The 13,511-nt window shown below is 39.5% G+C and overlaps 1 non-coding gene across 1 annotated transcript; it reads left to right on the top strand.

Annotated features, from left to right (window-relative positions):
* Positions 1 to 12,580: 12,580 nt before the first annotated feature.
* trnar-ccu lies at positions 12,581 to 12,673 on the top strand. The gene has a single exon. It is a non-coding gene; the product is annotated as a tRNA-Arg (tRNA).
* The last annotated feature ends 838 nt before the right edge of the window (positions 12,674 to 13,511 follow it).

Genomic DNA, 13,511 nt, shown 5'->3' with positions numbered 1-13,511 from the left:
CTCCCCCCCCCCAGCACACACTCCTCCCACCTCCATTACCATCGCCTGTAGTGACGTCAGCACGCGCAATTTCCAAATACAGTAAGTGCACACGCACAGAAGCGGATGAAATTCGCATCGTTTTTAAAGGACGAATCCACTGATTTCTAACCTTGGTCACGTTTTCCCGCTTGTTTGGCATCAGTCCACGATAACCAGCCTACTTACTTCAACTGTTTCATTCTGCAGTATCTCTGCTCTCTGCTGTTAGTTCAGTGAAATGCACAATGTAAATCGTCATTATTCAATTAAATTATTGTTATTTTAGCACAAATTAGCACCCAATTTACACATCTTCTGAAAAAAAAAATCACCACACATGTCAGAACTAATAGTTCATTTGATTTTTGCTCACAGACGTCCTTGTTAGTTCTTCTGGTTGTCTGCCAGCATTACTCTAAAATGGAGCAGAGATTTGGCACTTATTTTGTTTTCATTACTGCAACTAAAAAAAACCAAACAACTCAATTTTATGCTGACATAGAATTGTCAAACCTTAATGTTTTCATGGCTTTGCTATCAGATTCATACTTATCACAGGTATCCCTTACATATATTTAGATGATGTTATTAGGTTTTGGAGCACCCTCCTGCATATATTTGAATATGGATGAGTAAAAGTGGTGGGACATTAGTCAGCCAGAGCGCTCCTTTTGAAGGCTTGGAGGTGGAGGAGGAGGAGCTGCAATGGTGCAGCTCCTCTAGTGTAGACAGATTACCAGCCATCCATATGTACATCCATCATCCACTTTGGAGCCTTCTCACAGTTCCATAATTAGTCATCCACTCTCAAGCAGAATTAAAGTTATTAAATTGCTCTTATTCTTTGATTGCTGTACTCTGAATTTAATAATTGTGCCTCATCCCTAACTACGCCACAGAAGATGAGAGCTTTTGTACATTGCCATTTCTTTAATGAACACACAACAACAACTTGGTGCTATATTTTCAACCAAATGCAGTGAAAGGTGGAGGAACACTGTGTGCAAATGAAGTCCGTACGCTTGAGGACGAAAGTGGAGAGCATCACTTTAACAACCTATATTTGGACATTGCTCACCATTGGGCTCAGCGGCACATAGGGAAAATCAAAGCTATCATGACTCTGTGCCTGCCAGATTGCAGCATGTCAGAGCCTGTACAGTAACTGCGAAACCAGCAGGTACTGCAAGTCCATAAATTAGCTTTAAAAGCAAGGCAACGTTTTTCTTTCATTTCCTACACTTCATGGTACTCAGTAAGTCAGATCTCCCTTTCCCTCTCTGCACATACTGGTTTATATGTTAATAGCCTCTATCATGATTTCCTGGACATTTTTGCAACTATTTTACGCTGGAAATATGCCACTTACTTGGTACAAGACCTCCATTTAAGAGATCTGAATTGCCTGGTGAATGGTAACGCTGATACAGTACTGTGAAAATTAAATGCCCAAATACTATCTGAAATGCCAGGGCAGAATGCATGTGTTTTGTTGTCTTTACTCGAATTAAGTTTATTAAATGAAATCAACCGTTTTTCTCAGATGTGCTTTTGTCAAAAAATCTGCCAATGATAATTTTTCTTCTGCATTACAGCTCCTGTAAGTGATTTGCTCTGAACATTTTGCTATTCGCCTGAGAGCATTCTGCCGAGAATCAAATTTGTGGCCTCCCAAATTGGACCAAATGAAAGCACAAAGCCGATCAAAAGGGAGACTGTGTGCAACGGTGATAATCATGCTCATTTATTAGCATTAGAACATGCCATCACAACTAATTTTGCAGCTACATTTATTGATGAAAAATTCTCTGCTCACCACCTTTAATTCACTTACTGACTGATAGCAATCTCTCTTCACAATTTATCATTTCCCATGACTAATTGGAAAAAAGGGATAAGGTGAACCACTCTAATAGAAAGCACACCACAGATGATGCACAGAGACGTTCATCTCGTCTCCAAAGCAAACGTCCAGCACAGTCTATAAACACCTCTGAAACATGACATCTTCATATATTCTCACCTAAGGACACCAGTGTCATTAGAAAGGGAAAGTTTTCATTGGCTATTTTTCAGCTTTCTTGGCCAATGCAGAAAAAAAAACACTTTGTCAGGACTGTAAATGTTTCCAGGTGCTCCAAGCATGTGCCTCTGCACTGTGGTAAAGTGAAAACCAAAGCTAGAGTCAGAATGTGCTTTAACGCAGCGGGCATGTACTATTGTGCTCTAAATGACTTTTAAAGTGATACACTCACTCATATGGGAAACTTTTTAAGTAATAAGGCGTATTATAAGTTCTCCTCGTGGATTTCTTTCACAGATCCTATTCCTTGGACTTGATATACTGAACTCCTTATACTGAATTTAGTAGTTCAGTATTGGACCTATTATACCTATTTTATTGGATTATAATTCCATTGTCCAAAGGACTTGGGCTGGATTGAGAACATTAACTGTTTCTAGCCTGTGAAACCCACTGAGACACTGGATTTTCTGTGATATCAGGCTACAGGGTTGAATGCCTTTTAAGTTATCCTTGCTGGTTATATTGGCTAAATATAACCTTGTTTCTCAATATAAAGAGAAAAAGAAAGGCTCAAAAGTGACATAGTGAAAGTTGGATGATGGAAATGAATGCAGAGTATGCAAAGTTGCCATTTCAGCACCATGGAGAGCTCACTGCAGCTTCAGGATCATGCTTTTACTGACACACATTCACAAAACACTCGAAAGGAGTCCACACACACACACACACACACACACACACACACACACACACACACACACACTTATTTAGCCAGTTTGAGGACAGTGCAGAGATTGAGAGCTTCTTTGTGCAAGATATTTATGTGATTCTATTCCATTAAACTAAAGGAAATTTCTCCAAACATTAATTCTGCACTTTCGCTTGAAAGCAAAGTGGGTAAAAAACAAAGTGTTTTAAAATCTCTATTGGATATCAATATTCGCTACCATGATTTTCGCAGCACTAAAGAAATTAAAACTCTTTGGCACAAACACAGCATCTCTTTTCTCAGTTTTAATTAACAGTAGATGTTGTGTTCCATGTTCAGAAAATATTTTCTGACTTTATAAGCCAAACCCTTAATGATGTCATATATTCATAGGCATTTACAAGAAATCAATTATATCTAAGGTTCAGTGAAACAACCAACTCATTTATCCAAATAAACGACTTGAATAAACAATAGTCTTTTTAATTTTAATACATTGAGTTATCTGCAGTGCTCTAATAACAACTTCAGAGCAGCAGAGATGACCTGCACCACTGGTGGCCATGCTTCATGAAACAGCTAGGTCAAGCTTTTTCGATGTCCATGCAACTGCTTAACATAAATGTACTGTACCATGTACGTACAGATCAGCACAAGTCAATGGGGCCCCTTGACCTGATTAGTAGACATCTGCTGTGGCCAGAGGGAGTGTTCCTGTAAAGACACCATAAGAAGAACCAGCAGAAAACATCTTCAAAGCAGGATTACAACATCAGGGAGCTAATCAGAGGAGGATAAAGTGTGAGAATCATCGCTTTGGTGTATGTACTGCATGCCTGCATGCTTATGGATGTCTATTAATGCAAATAAACGCATTTCATTACCATTTTTTTCAATTTTTGCAACCTTAATAAAAAAATCTTCCTTGTATTTGGCTCTTATCATTTCAGAAAATGCACGTTACCAAAGGCAATAAACACTTTCCTCAGTGAGAGCTATTAAGACCTAATATGAGCATATGTATATTTCTCAATTTTTGTGTGAGACCTTTAATATTCACATTACATGAAAAAGCTGAAAGGCATGCAGATACCCACAAATTCCACTGCTGGGTCCCAATCAACACAACTGTAATTTTATACTCCTTCTCCTCGCTGTAATTTTAAAACGGTTGCCTTGTCAGTAAATTGTGTTTCCTCCCTTTGATTAATATTGTTGAAGATAAACGACTCCTGAACAATGGTGTGTTTAATTTGCTTCCCATGAAACAGGAAAAATAAGGACAAGCCAAAGCTTGTAGGTCGAACTGGCATTGTTACTATAGTTTTTTTCACTCTCCTTAGTGTCGGGGAAAGGAGTAAGCCTAATCGAGTCACTGTCACTTTGACAACTTGCTAAACATACACAGACAGCTGTATTTTTATAAACTGCTGTTTCACTTGAGTTGTGCATTTTCCCTACAGGACCCTCTGGTAGTCAACCATCAACTGTTTGAATGCCCATACATATTACTTGCCTTTAGGATTTATTCTCTCCTTTTCTGATGCCTGTTTGCAGTAATCGCTTTGAAGTTTGCCAGTGCAACTTCAATCAAACATAGCACAGGCACCATAATGTTTTCACTCCGCTGCTTTTCCATTCACACTTTCCAGAGATACACTTCAGTAATCCTCTCTTCACTGTGCTAATGCATCTCGTCTCTGCTTGTATTTCAAATCAAGACAGAGCAGAGCGTTGCGCTTTGGGGATGTTGGGTTGAAGTAAATCCAAGCACAAAAATGGTTGAATAAAACAGACAAAGTTTCTTTTTCATTTCCTATACTTTCTTATTTCTGCAAACATGCATATGTGCATGCTCATATGAGCGCCCTTAAGAGTACTTTTGTACATACGTGAGATTGAGTACAGTCACGTACACGAATGCCAACATAAAATTGGGTGTGTGTGTGCCTGTTTGTGTGCGTGCGTGTGTGTGTCTCATGCTCAGCCTACTGAATCCTCCGTGGGGTGGGAGCCTGGAAAAAAGCAGTGGTCCATGAAGCTAACTAGAGTTACTCCCTGATCAAATGTGACAATTATGATAGTGCTCCTTGGTACAAAACTCCCTTCTGGCTCCCCCATCCATTCCTCCGTCCTCTCTCTTAATGCCACCTCCTCTTTCCATCTTTTAGTTTGCTGCCCTTTTCTCTACACATGCGACCGGTGCTCTGTATTTTCCAAATTGGTGATTTTTTTCCCCCCAGCCCACTCAAAAACTAATATTTCTACCTTTCTCACCTCCCTTTAGCTAATTTATTCTCAGACTCACTTTCTTGTACCTCCATTAATCATAAATTTGATTTTAAATATTTTTTAATCTCCTGAGAGCCAGTTTGAGGGAAGCAAGTTTGCAACCACAAATATACACAAGCAATTCATTCACACACTCAAAAACTTAGAATGTAAGAAAAGAGTAGAAAAGTGGCCAATTTGTAGTTGCCCAGCAGTATGCAGCACCTGCACATAATGTGAAAAAGAGCAAGAAGTGAAAGTGCATTTATTAATCTACAGACACTGACTATCTCTTCTACTATCACTGTTTTTGAAATAAGAATTAAACTTTTGTCTGTTTGTTTTACGTTGAAGTGATCTAAGGCACATTCTTGATTGTACTGGTTTATTCATAAATTACATGCACCTTCATGTAATTTGTGAACTACAGATAATGTAAGAAACCTGTTTATGTGGTATTAAGCTCAGAAAGAAGTCTGTTTTATAATAACTTCTGGGTTGAGGTAACAAAATCTTGCAACTGATTCTTGTCCTTTAGAGAAATGGATGTTGACTAGTGAAGAAATTAACAAAGACTAGAGCCTACTGCCAAGCTAATGACACTCTGAAGGCAACACTTTCTGATACAATACTGTGAGCTAAATTCAAATTCCAGCATAACAACATGCTCACTGTCTCATGGAAATCCATGTCTCTTAAAATACGTTTTATACCCAACATATTTCTTCAATCCAAAGGAGTTTAGTTTATGTAAGCAGTAATGACGCAGCCTTTTCCACGATGACATCTGTATTTTCTCTTTCATCGTTCTATCATCAAACGCAATCAGTATTTATTGGTCTGGGTGAGTTCAACACATGAGTAGATGAGAAATAAAGGACTTAACCTTGGATACATTTACAGAAAATATAAAGAAGGGCCTGCGTCAACAGTCCACAAATTGTTTCATTATGAGTTCATGTAACTGACTGGAAAGAGTGATGAAATTTTGCAGTATGGTAATTTTTATATTTGAACATAAGATACAAGGAGAAGACATAACTGTTCAAAGGGATTCAGATGCTTAAAGAGTAAAATGTATTGACCATAGCCTAATCAGTAACTTTTTGATTTACTATGTCCTTTGATCTCTGTTTCTTCTCATCTTTTTGAGAACATGCAGGGTGGCTGCAGTCCTGATGGTCAACAAAATCAGGTTCATCAAAAAGCACCCAGGCTCCATTCCCTCCATGCCATAAATCACACTTATACAGGGCAACATGTAGTGAATGGTGCATTTCCACATGCCTACACACAACCATCCTTACCTTCAGCGGTGGTGTTAAATTTCCAGACTATCTGAGGGAAAAAATCCTTTCCTTCATCTGACAGTGACAGATCACAGGCTGACCATGACCCCCTGCCCAGCCCACCTACAGTATAACTTCTCTGTGGTCATCTCAGTCCGTCTAGACCTTTCCTCTTGCTCCTCTTCATAGGCATCTATCACCTCTCCCCGGCCTTCTTCTCATATATCTCCCTTGGTCCCTCCATCTCATCTCTCTGTCTGTTCCATTCATCCCATCTCTCCAGCCCTCTGCCCATACATTTAAGAGCAGCTGAAGCCCACAGCACACCATACTTTGTTGCCCCATCCATCATGACTGACTGTAGGCCAAACAGGTCTAGGAAAAAAAAAAAAAAAAGAAGAAGCTATGATTTAAGACTACCTTGCTCTTGGCTGGGTGTTGTGCTCTGTGCATTAGTGCATTAGCTGTTTTCTTACATCTAAAACCCAATGAAATAACTGATTTTGATCACTCTGGAGTTCAGCTATTAAAGTTAACTTCCCAATCTTCAACTGTGCTAATAACGGTTTGCATAATTTTGATTTTCTCCATTTACTGTGAAGAACAATCACTCAAAACAAACATTTCCAGGCTCCTTTCTGCAAATGCTAATTAGAAACCGAGAACTGAGTGTGTTTTTTTTTCAGATTCTCCTCTGACAAACATCTGAATGCATGTTCTGCATTATTTGTGGAGAGCAGAGCCAAAATAAACAATCACTGAGCAGCAACTACTGTAGCTGATCATACTCCGTTGGATTGAAGGGCATCTTATGAGCATGATTTATTCCAAGTGGAGGAATAAGGGTGTTTAATCATTAAATATCTCTCCAGCATGGCATGTAAGAATCAATTTCGACGAGCTTGAAGGTACAATCAATGGCATGAATATATAGGAATATCTTGTCAAGTGGCCCTCAACATGGCCTCACCTCATGTGGTGCATAAAAAAGAACTTTAAGTCCTTGAAAAAAACAGCTCTAGAATAACACTTCATTTTAGCTCCAACACATCCGCTTCACAGACTCAGAAATTTCTCCGCTGCTCCTCTGTTAGGAAAGACCCACTGATTACAGTGCAAGGTGACCCAAAGTTTGTCCATATTAATTTTAAATGAGATGCAAGCAATTTAGTTCACAAGGCATTGTGGGATTCCAGAGAACACAGCACACAGCAACCAGCAATGCCAAAAACTTCATTTCCATACAGATAATAACGTCACGAAAATGAACTGACACAGTGATGGCACATAAAGTTTGGACTTTATTAACCTGGTCTGTATGTCCTTTCCATCAAAGATTGCACAAACAAAACTGAAGCGCTGGCTGGCACAAAGTCAGACAAACGTATGAGAAATGTCATCAATTTCTTTTTTTCACAGTGTTTGCAGACTACTGCCTAGCATGTTTCCCACTGGAAGTTTTCACGCAGATATTTAATGACCACAGAGACTTCATAAAACTGAAGTTACACATGTAAGTAGAATTTTAATGTCCCGTCATTACCAGTCGAAGCTGAAAGCAGTGAAGTGACTTCAATTGGTCCAAGTCTCCACCAAAGACCCAAACACTTCAACACTGATCAACACCACAAACTGCTAGCTTACCAGTTGTAGTAGTAGTGTTTGTCCTACTGTCGTATTTCTGCAACTTTAATGCTACATGATATTGTCTCATAATTTGGGGGCAGAGTGTCAAAGGGAAATTTAAAATTTGTTAGAGGATATAAAGGACAAAATTACTGGATTTTCCCAGAAAATAACTTTGCTGTAACGAGTGCTATAGCCTGGAGCCTGATAGCATAATAAAGTGTCTGTACTTGTAATTTAACTCAAAACAGTGTGCATAGTTGGAAAAAAAAAAACCTCACTAAAGTTTGTCCAACTATTTCTGCATCATGATAGTGACGTATACATAGTGACTGCTCTCCTTGCCAGACATGATCCTAATTGAATGTTTACGGCACATGAAATACGAGGCTTTGTTGCACTCCATCTCGCAAGGTGGGCAGGGCGAGGCAATGAATAAAACCTGGCGTGACAGTAGTGATGACGGTTGATCTTGCCCTCCAGGAGATGAGTTAGCAATTTCATGCCAACAGAAAACACCCATCTCCATTAGAGAGCTACACTCACTGAAGAATTGCTGCTATTTCCATCATTTTGACAATACCAAAAGGGAATCAAGATGAGAGTGAGATTGCTTGGTCCACTGGGGTGAAGAGAGTTGGACTTTCAAAGGATAGGTGGGGGTGTAACTGCTGGATTCAGGGGAGCTAGTGTATATGGAAGGTGTTAAGTGACTGATACAGGTGTTGAGTGAGGACCTTTCCTTTTGCAGAGGTTTGGGTTCATTAAAAGAGAGACGACTGACAACAAAGACTGGTGCGGGTTTTATCAACCAATTAACCAATAAGCATCAGCCGCATATTACCAATTACTCATCACTGTCTTTCATCTGCTCTTTTTCTCACTCTCTCGCTCTCTCTCTCTCTCTGCTTTGCTCTTCCTTTCCTCTGCGCTACTCTGTGTTTAGCCTCAAGACAGGTCTTCAATGGGCTCTTAACTAAATGGGATCTTTGCTGAGGCCATTGTTGAGAGCTGGGCCATGGCATAGACAGCACGCTCCAATAAGCACTGCAAACACTAAAAGGTAAAGGCCGTGTCCCTTGGTCCCATGGCTGTTTGTGATTGTGTTGTGTGTGTGAGAAGGAAAGAAAGTAAGAGAAGAGATAGGAGAGCAGAAGCCATTATCAATAATGTTACACATGTAGTATGTTTTAATGAATTCTGCCGCAAAGACACGAGTAACCTTGCATGACCTTTATTGTTGGTTTTAAGATTGCATAAATAGTTAAACATGTCATAAGCATGTATACTCTGTCTCCATAATGAACAAAGCTTAAACACTTGAGCTGCATGCGCTCTTGAAAGAAACTTTCATTTTGGCTCAGATTTAGCCTCCAACAGTCCATCCATAATTCATACATGTGGTATCTTTTAATAGCCAGGCTCAAAAAGAGTCACAGCATGTGCTCAGTGACATGGAAAAAAAACATACTGCACACACTGAAAGCGATTCATACTCAGTGTTCAGTGGGTCATGAAATATTAAAAAAATATGTTGCATGTTTTTGCTGGCCAGATGAATGGATTCGATGAGGATAGCATCCTGTCGCAATGGAAATCGGACTTTCATGACCTCACAAGCACAAGGAAAACGGAGAAGAAAACCTGTCCAAACAGCACTGTCACATGGTGGTTGACTGCAGTAAAAATTAAATATTTACTATCCACTTCTTTTTTTTCTCCTTTCAGTTTTAAGCCTGAAAGGTTTTGAAGAAAACTTGCTGCATGTTTGTGTTTTCTCTTGCTTTAAAATACTGATTTCTGCAGTGACATTTTCTGTAGCTCCAGACCATACCAGAGTACAACATACGTTGCAGCCAGAGACATACAGTTGAACTTGTCCAGCAGAGAAGGTACCATTGGTCGGGTTTCCATCCGAATGAAGCATGCATTTTAAAAATATCTACAGAAAATCTGCCACAAAAAATTAAGCCATCCACTCAAGTCATCTGAATATGAGGAATTTGGTTCTTTGTAATAAACAGGTGTTAGCACTAACTGTCCAGTAGGTTTCCATTGAATCACACAACGAGAGCACTTAAAAGAGCGCTGGTAGGACCTTAAACATTAGCAATTTATGCAAGGTTACGGTTGACAAAGATTTGATGTTTCTGTCTTCCACTATCTTTAGTCTCTTCTGTGGAGGGGAAAATTTGGCAGATGTTTAAGTTAATGTGTCATGTATGTCACCATTTATTCACTATTTCTGTTTCCATTGCACCTCAGACGTTGATTTTATAAAGGTGTGATTCCACTTCAGCCAAGCGTAAAAACATATTTCTGAAATTCTGGCGTTATCTCTCAATTTTTATTTGGGATAAACAGTACATTCACCAATTTATATAAGAGCCAATAGTTAACAGATACTGGTAGGTTTATGCCATTGGAATAACAAGTGTCATTGATATACAGTATGTGATATTTTTAGTTAGTGGACTGAAATACTGCAAGAAAAGGAAGTATTTTTTTTTTAAAAAATAATAACACCTGTATTAAGTTAACAAAGTCAGCCCTGTGGAGCAGTGCAGGTGTGTCAAGCCCTTGAAGCCTTGGGTGTCATGATAAAAAATGTTTTGAAGTATAAAAGCTTGCAAAGTGGCATCCTTGGGGAGTGCCCTTCTGAGATTCAATCAGGTTTTGAGCTCAGCTTTTACCTGTTCTGACATTTTATTTTTATTCACAAAGCCTTAAAAAGACATAGGAGGAGCAGGCATCAAGTTTCACGATCAGGAACAGGTTTGACGGTAATTCACAGCCCACACTTACGAGTCAGTGACCCATAACACGCTGACTGCTGCTAATTCCACACCAACAGCTGTAAGAAACCTCAGTCTGCTGTTGTTGTAGAAATAATGAAACCCTGAAATGAAAGTCAAAGATCCCAACATGGTGCACATTGTACATGTTGGGCATCACAACTTCATTTATGATATGCAAATAGGATTCCCTTATTATGCACCGTGTTGTTAGATGTTAGATTTGTCAAAAATTCCATGACCAATTGAGTCATTCTGCTTTGTAAATAACTTCTAAAGTTGCAAGTCTTGAACTTCATGAACTTGTTAACATGTATAAATTTTTCATGTGTTTTACCATAAGAGCCACAAACTCTCTGACGTTGCTTTACAACAAGCGGAGCCTCACCTGCTTCCCTCTGTCATACACATTTTGTTTATTTGTTAATGTGATAAAAGCATCTGTTTTGTGACAGTAAGTGCAGTTGCATGACTTCACATCATGTATTTATTAACCTTGTGGAAGGCTGCTGATGCAGTAGTGGCAACTTTGTTATTCGCTGAACAAAAAGGGACTTTGTGTATTTTTAATACTTACAGATGTCAAAAACCAGAAGAGCAAACATGAATCCTTTCCAGTGAAGCATGTGTTGCTGTCTGTGGTGCTGACTGCAGGATTTCTGCTGATATGTACATGACGGCAAAATGAAAAGAGAATTGTTAGCATACGTTGTGCTTACTTTGGTAATTATTCATCTTGGCATGAATTTTCAATAACTGTTGTCATGTCATGCAAGTAAAATCTCATACCTCCCTATGGTCATGCCTGCAGCAACTTATTGTATAACTTAAGGTATGTACAGTAGTTGCAGCAAAACAGCACAAGAGGACAGCTATGAGGAGCAAAGCAGAGCTTTGTTTACCAGGTTCACCATCTTAGTTTAGTGCATTCGCATAACATTTGCAGTAAGCGCGATCTACAGCTGTAGCTGATGGGAAGGCCAGTAGTTTTGCGCAAAGCAAAATATCGGACAAACTGACATTTCAACCTGATGATGGTGGTACATAAAAGGTCAGGGGATTACCAAAGCTATTAGGATTCATTACGAGGGAGACATGACTGTATCAAATTTCATGGCGATCCATTCAATACCTGTTGAGACATTTTACTACACTCCAAAAATGTCAACCTGCTGGTGGCTCTCGATGCAATATCAGGAACACCAAAGCCATTACATTCATTCTCTCATCACAACAGGCATCTGTAAAAAAAAAAAAAAAAAAAAAAATCCATGGCACTAAATCCAGGAGTTTTCACTACTGCCGATGGTGCTAGAGGCATGGACACTGTGCCACCAAAGTCAGTAAGCTTCATCACCAGGAGTGTCTGTGCCAAATTACATGGCAATCCATGTAAGAGCTGTTGAGACATGTCACTCTGAACCACTAAAATGGTGGCTAAACCAACCAACCCCAGCTGAGCCATGAAGTGACAGACCAAGGCAGCAGATCAAACTAAATCCTCTGCTCCATTTTCTGCTTGCAGCCAGTAAGAAAAAAGCAACTGGAGGCAGCGACATTGTTTGATGTCATGCAGGTAAAGAAGCTGTGCCTGCAAGATGATTTTGTAAGACACATGAGGTGCACTGCCCGTTATTAAAGGGAAAGCACACAGTGTTGCTTAGGGTAAAAAAAATTTCAAGTGCATAAACAGGGTGCACATATTCAAACAAACCTTAGTCTAAATAAATGAGTACATTGCCTAATTACATTATACTCATTCAGCGCATCCTCCTTATTGCTGTTCTTTCAGTAATAAGAGCAAAGGTAAAAATGAAGAGGAGACGAAGATAGTCACAGTCAAGCCCCAGTGGCCTAATGGATAAGGCAGTGGCCTAATGGATAAGGCACTGGCCTCCTAAGCCAGGGATTATGGGTTCGAGTCCCATCTGGGGTGAACAACAGCAGAGTGGCGCAGCGGAAGCGTGCTGGGCCCATAACCCAGAGGTCGATGGATCGAAACCATCCTCTGCTATCAGCATTTTCAACAATTTCCTACAGGATCAATAAAGTTCTTATCTTATCTTAGGGTTGATGTCACAATGTAAATAAATGAGCAAAGTTCATAAAAATGTATGATTTGGTTTCAGTGAAGACACTGCTCAGTAATATAAATTATGTGACTGTTGCTGTTTTCTACATAAAATCATTTTACCTCCATGAGTTTATGCTCTTATAATTTCATTGCTGTTGCAAACCACGTTGTGGAGCCTGTTGGAATCTTAATGCTATTAACTCATCATTACTGATTACTTTTCTGACATCTTGTCATGAGCAGGACTGAGATATAACAGTTAATAATGGTTTAGAGGCATCTGTGAACAATTAATGACAGCGTGGGTGATGTCATTATTAAATATGCACAGTTGCTCTGATGTTGTTGAAGGACACTGACGATGCAATTGTTTTCACTGACAGGTACAAAAGCTCACAGATCAGACTTGTATGTGTACAAATGATTTCACAGCTTCAGAGTTACAAAACAGACCTGGGAGTACAATCAGCTTCGCAGATCTGAAATACATATTTACACTTACACACAGATACTACCCCTGAACTTACACAGACTTTTATGCATCTGGCCCCTGGTATTAGGCAGCGATTTCCTCTCGACTTCCCTGTCTGGTTGGCAGCTTGCTGAGTTGGATATGCTATCTGGCTAATGTATGATTGATTGTTGGAATAAGAGACACTCCACTGCCCCCGACTTTCCTCCCCCTCAACATGGTTAATGG

Source organism: Scatophagus argus, chromosome 17, assembly GCF_020382885.2.
Source record: "Scatophagus argus isolate fScaArg1 chromosome 17, fScaArg1.pri, whole genome shotgun sequence".
Lineage (NCBI taxonomy): Eukaryota > Metazoa > Chordata > Actinopteri > Scatophagidae > Scatophagus > Scatophagus argus.
The sequence above is the reverse complement of the archived record's forward strand: the minus strand, read 5'-3'. Positions and strand labels throughout refer to the sequence as shown.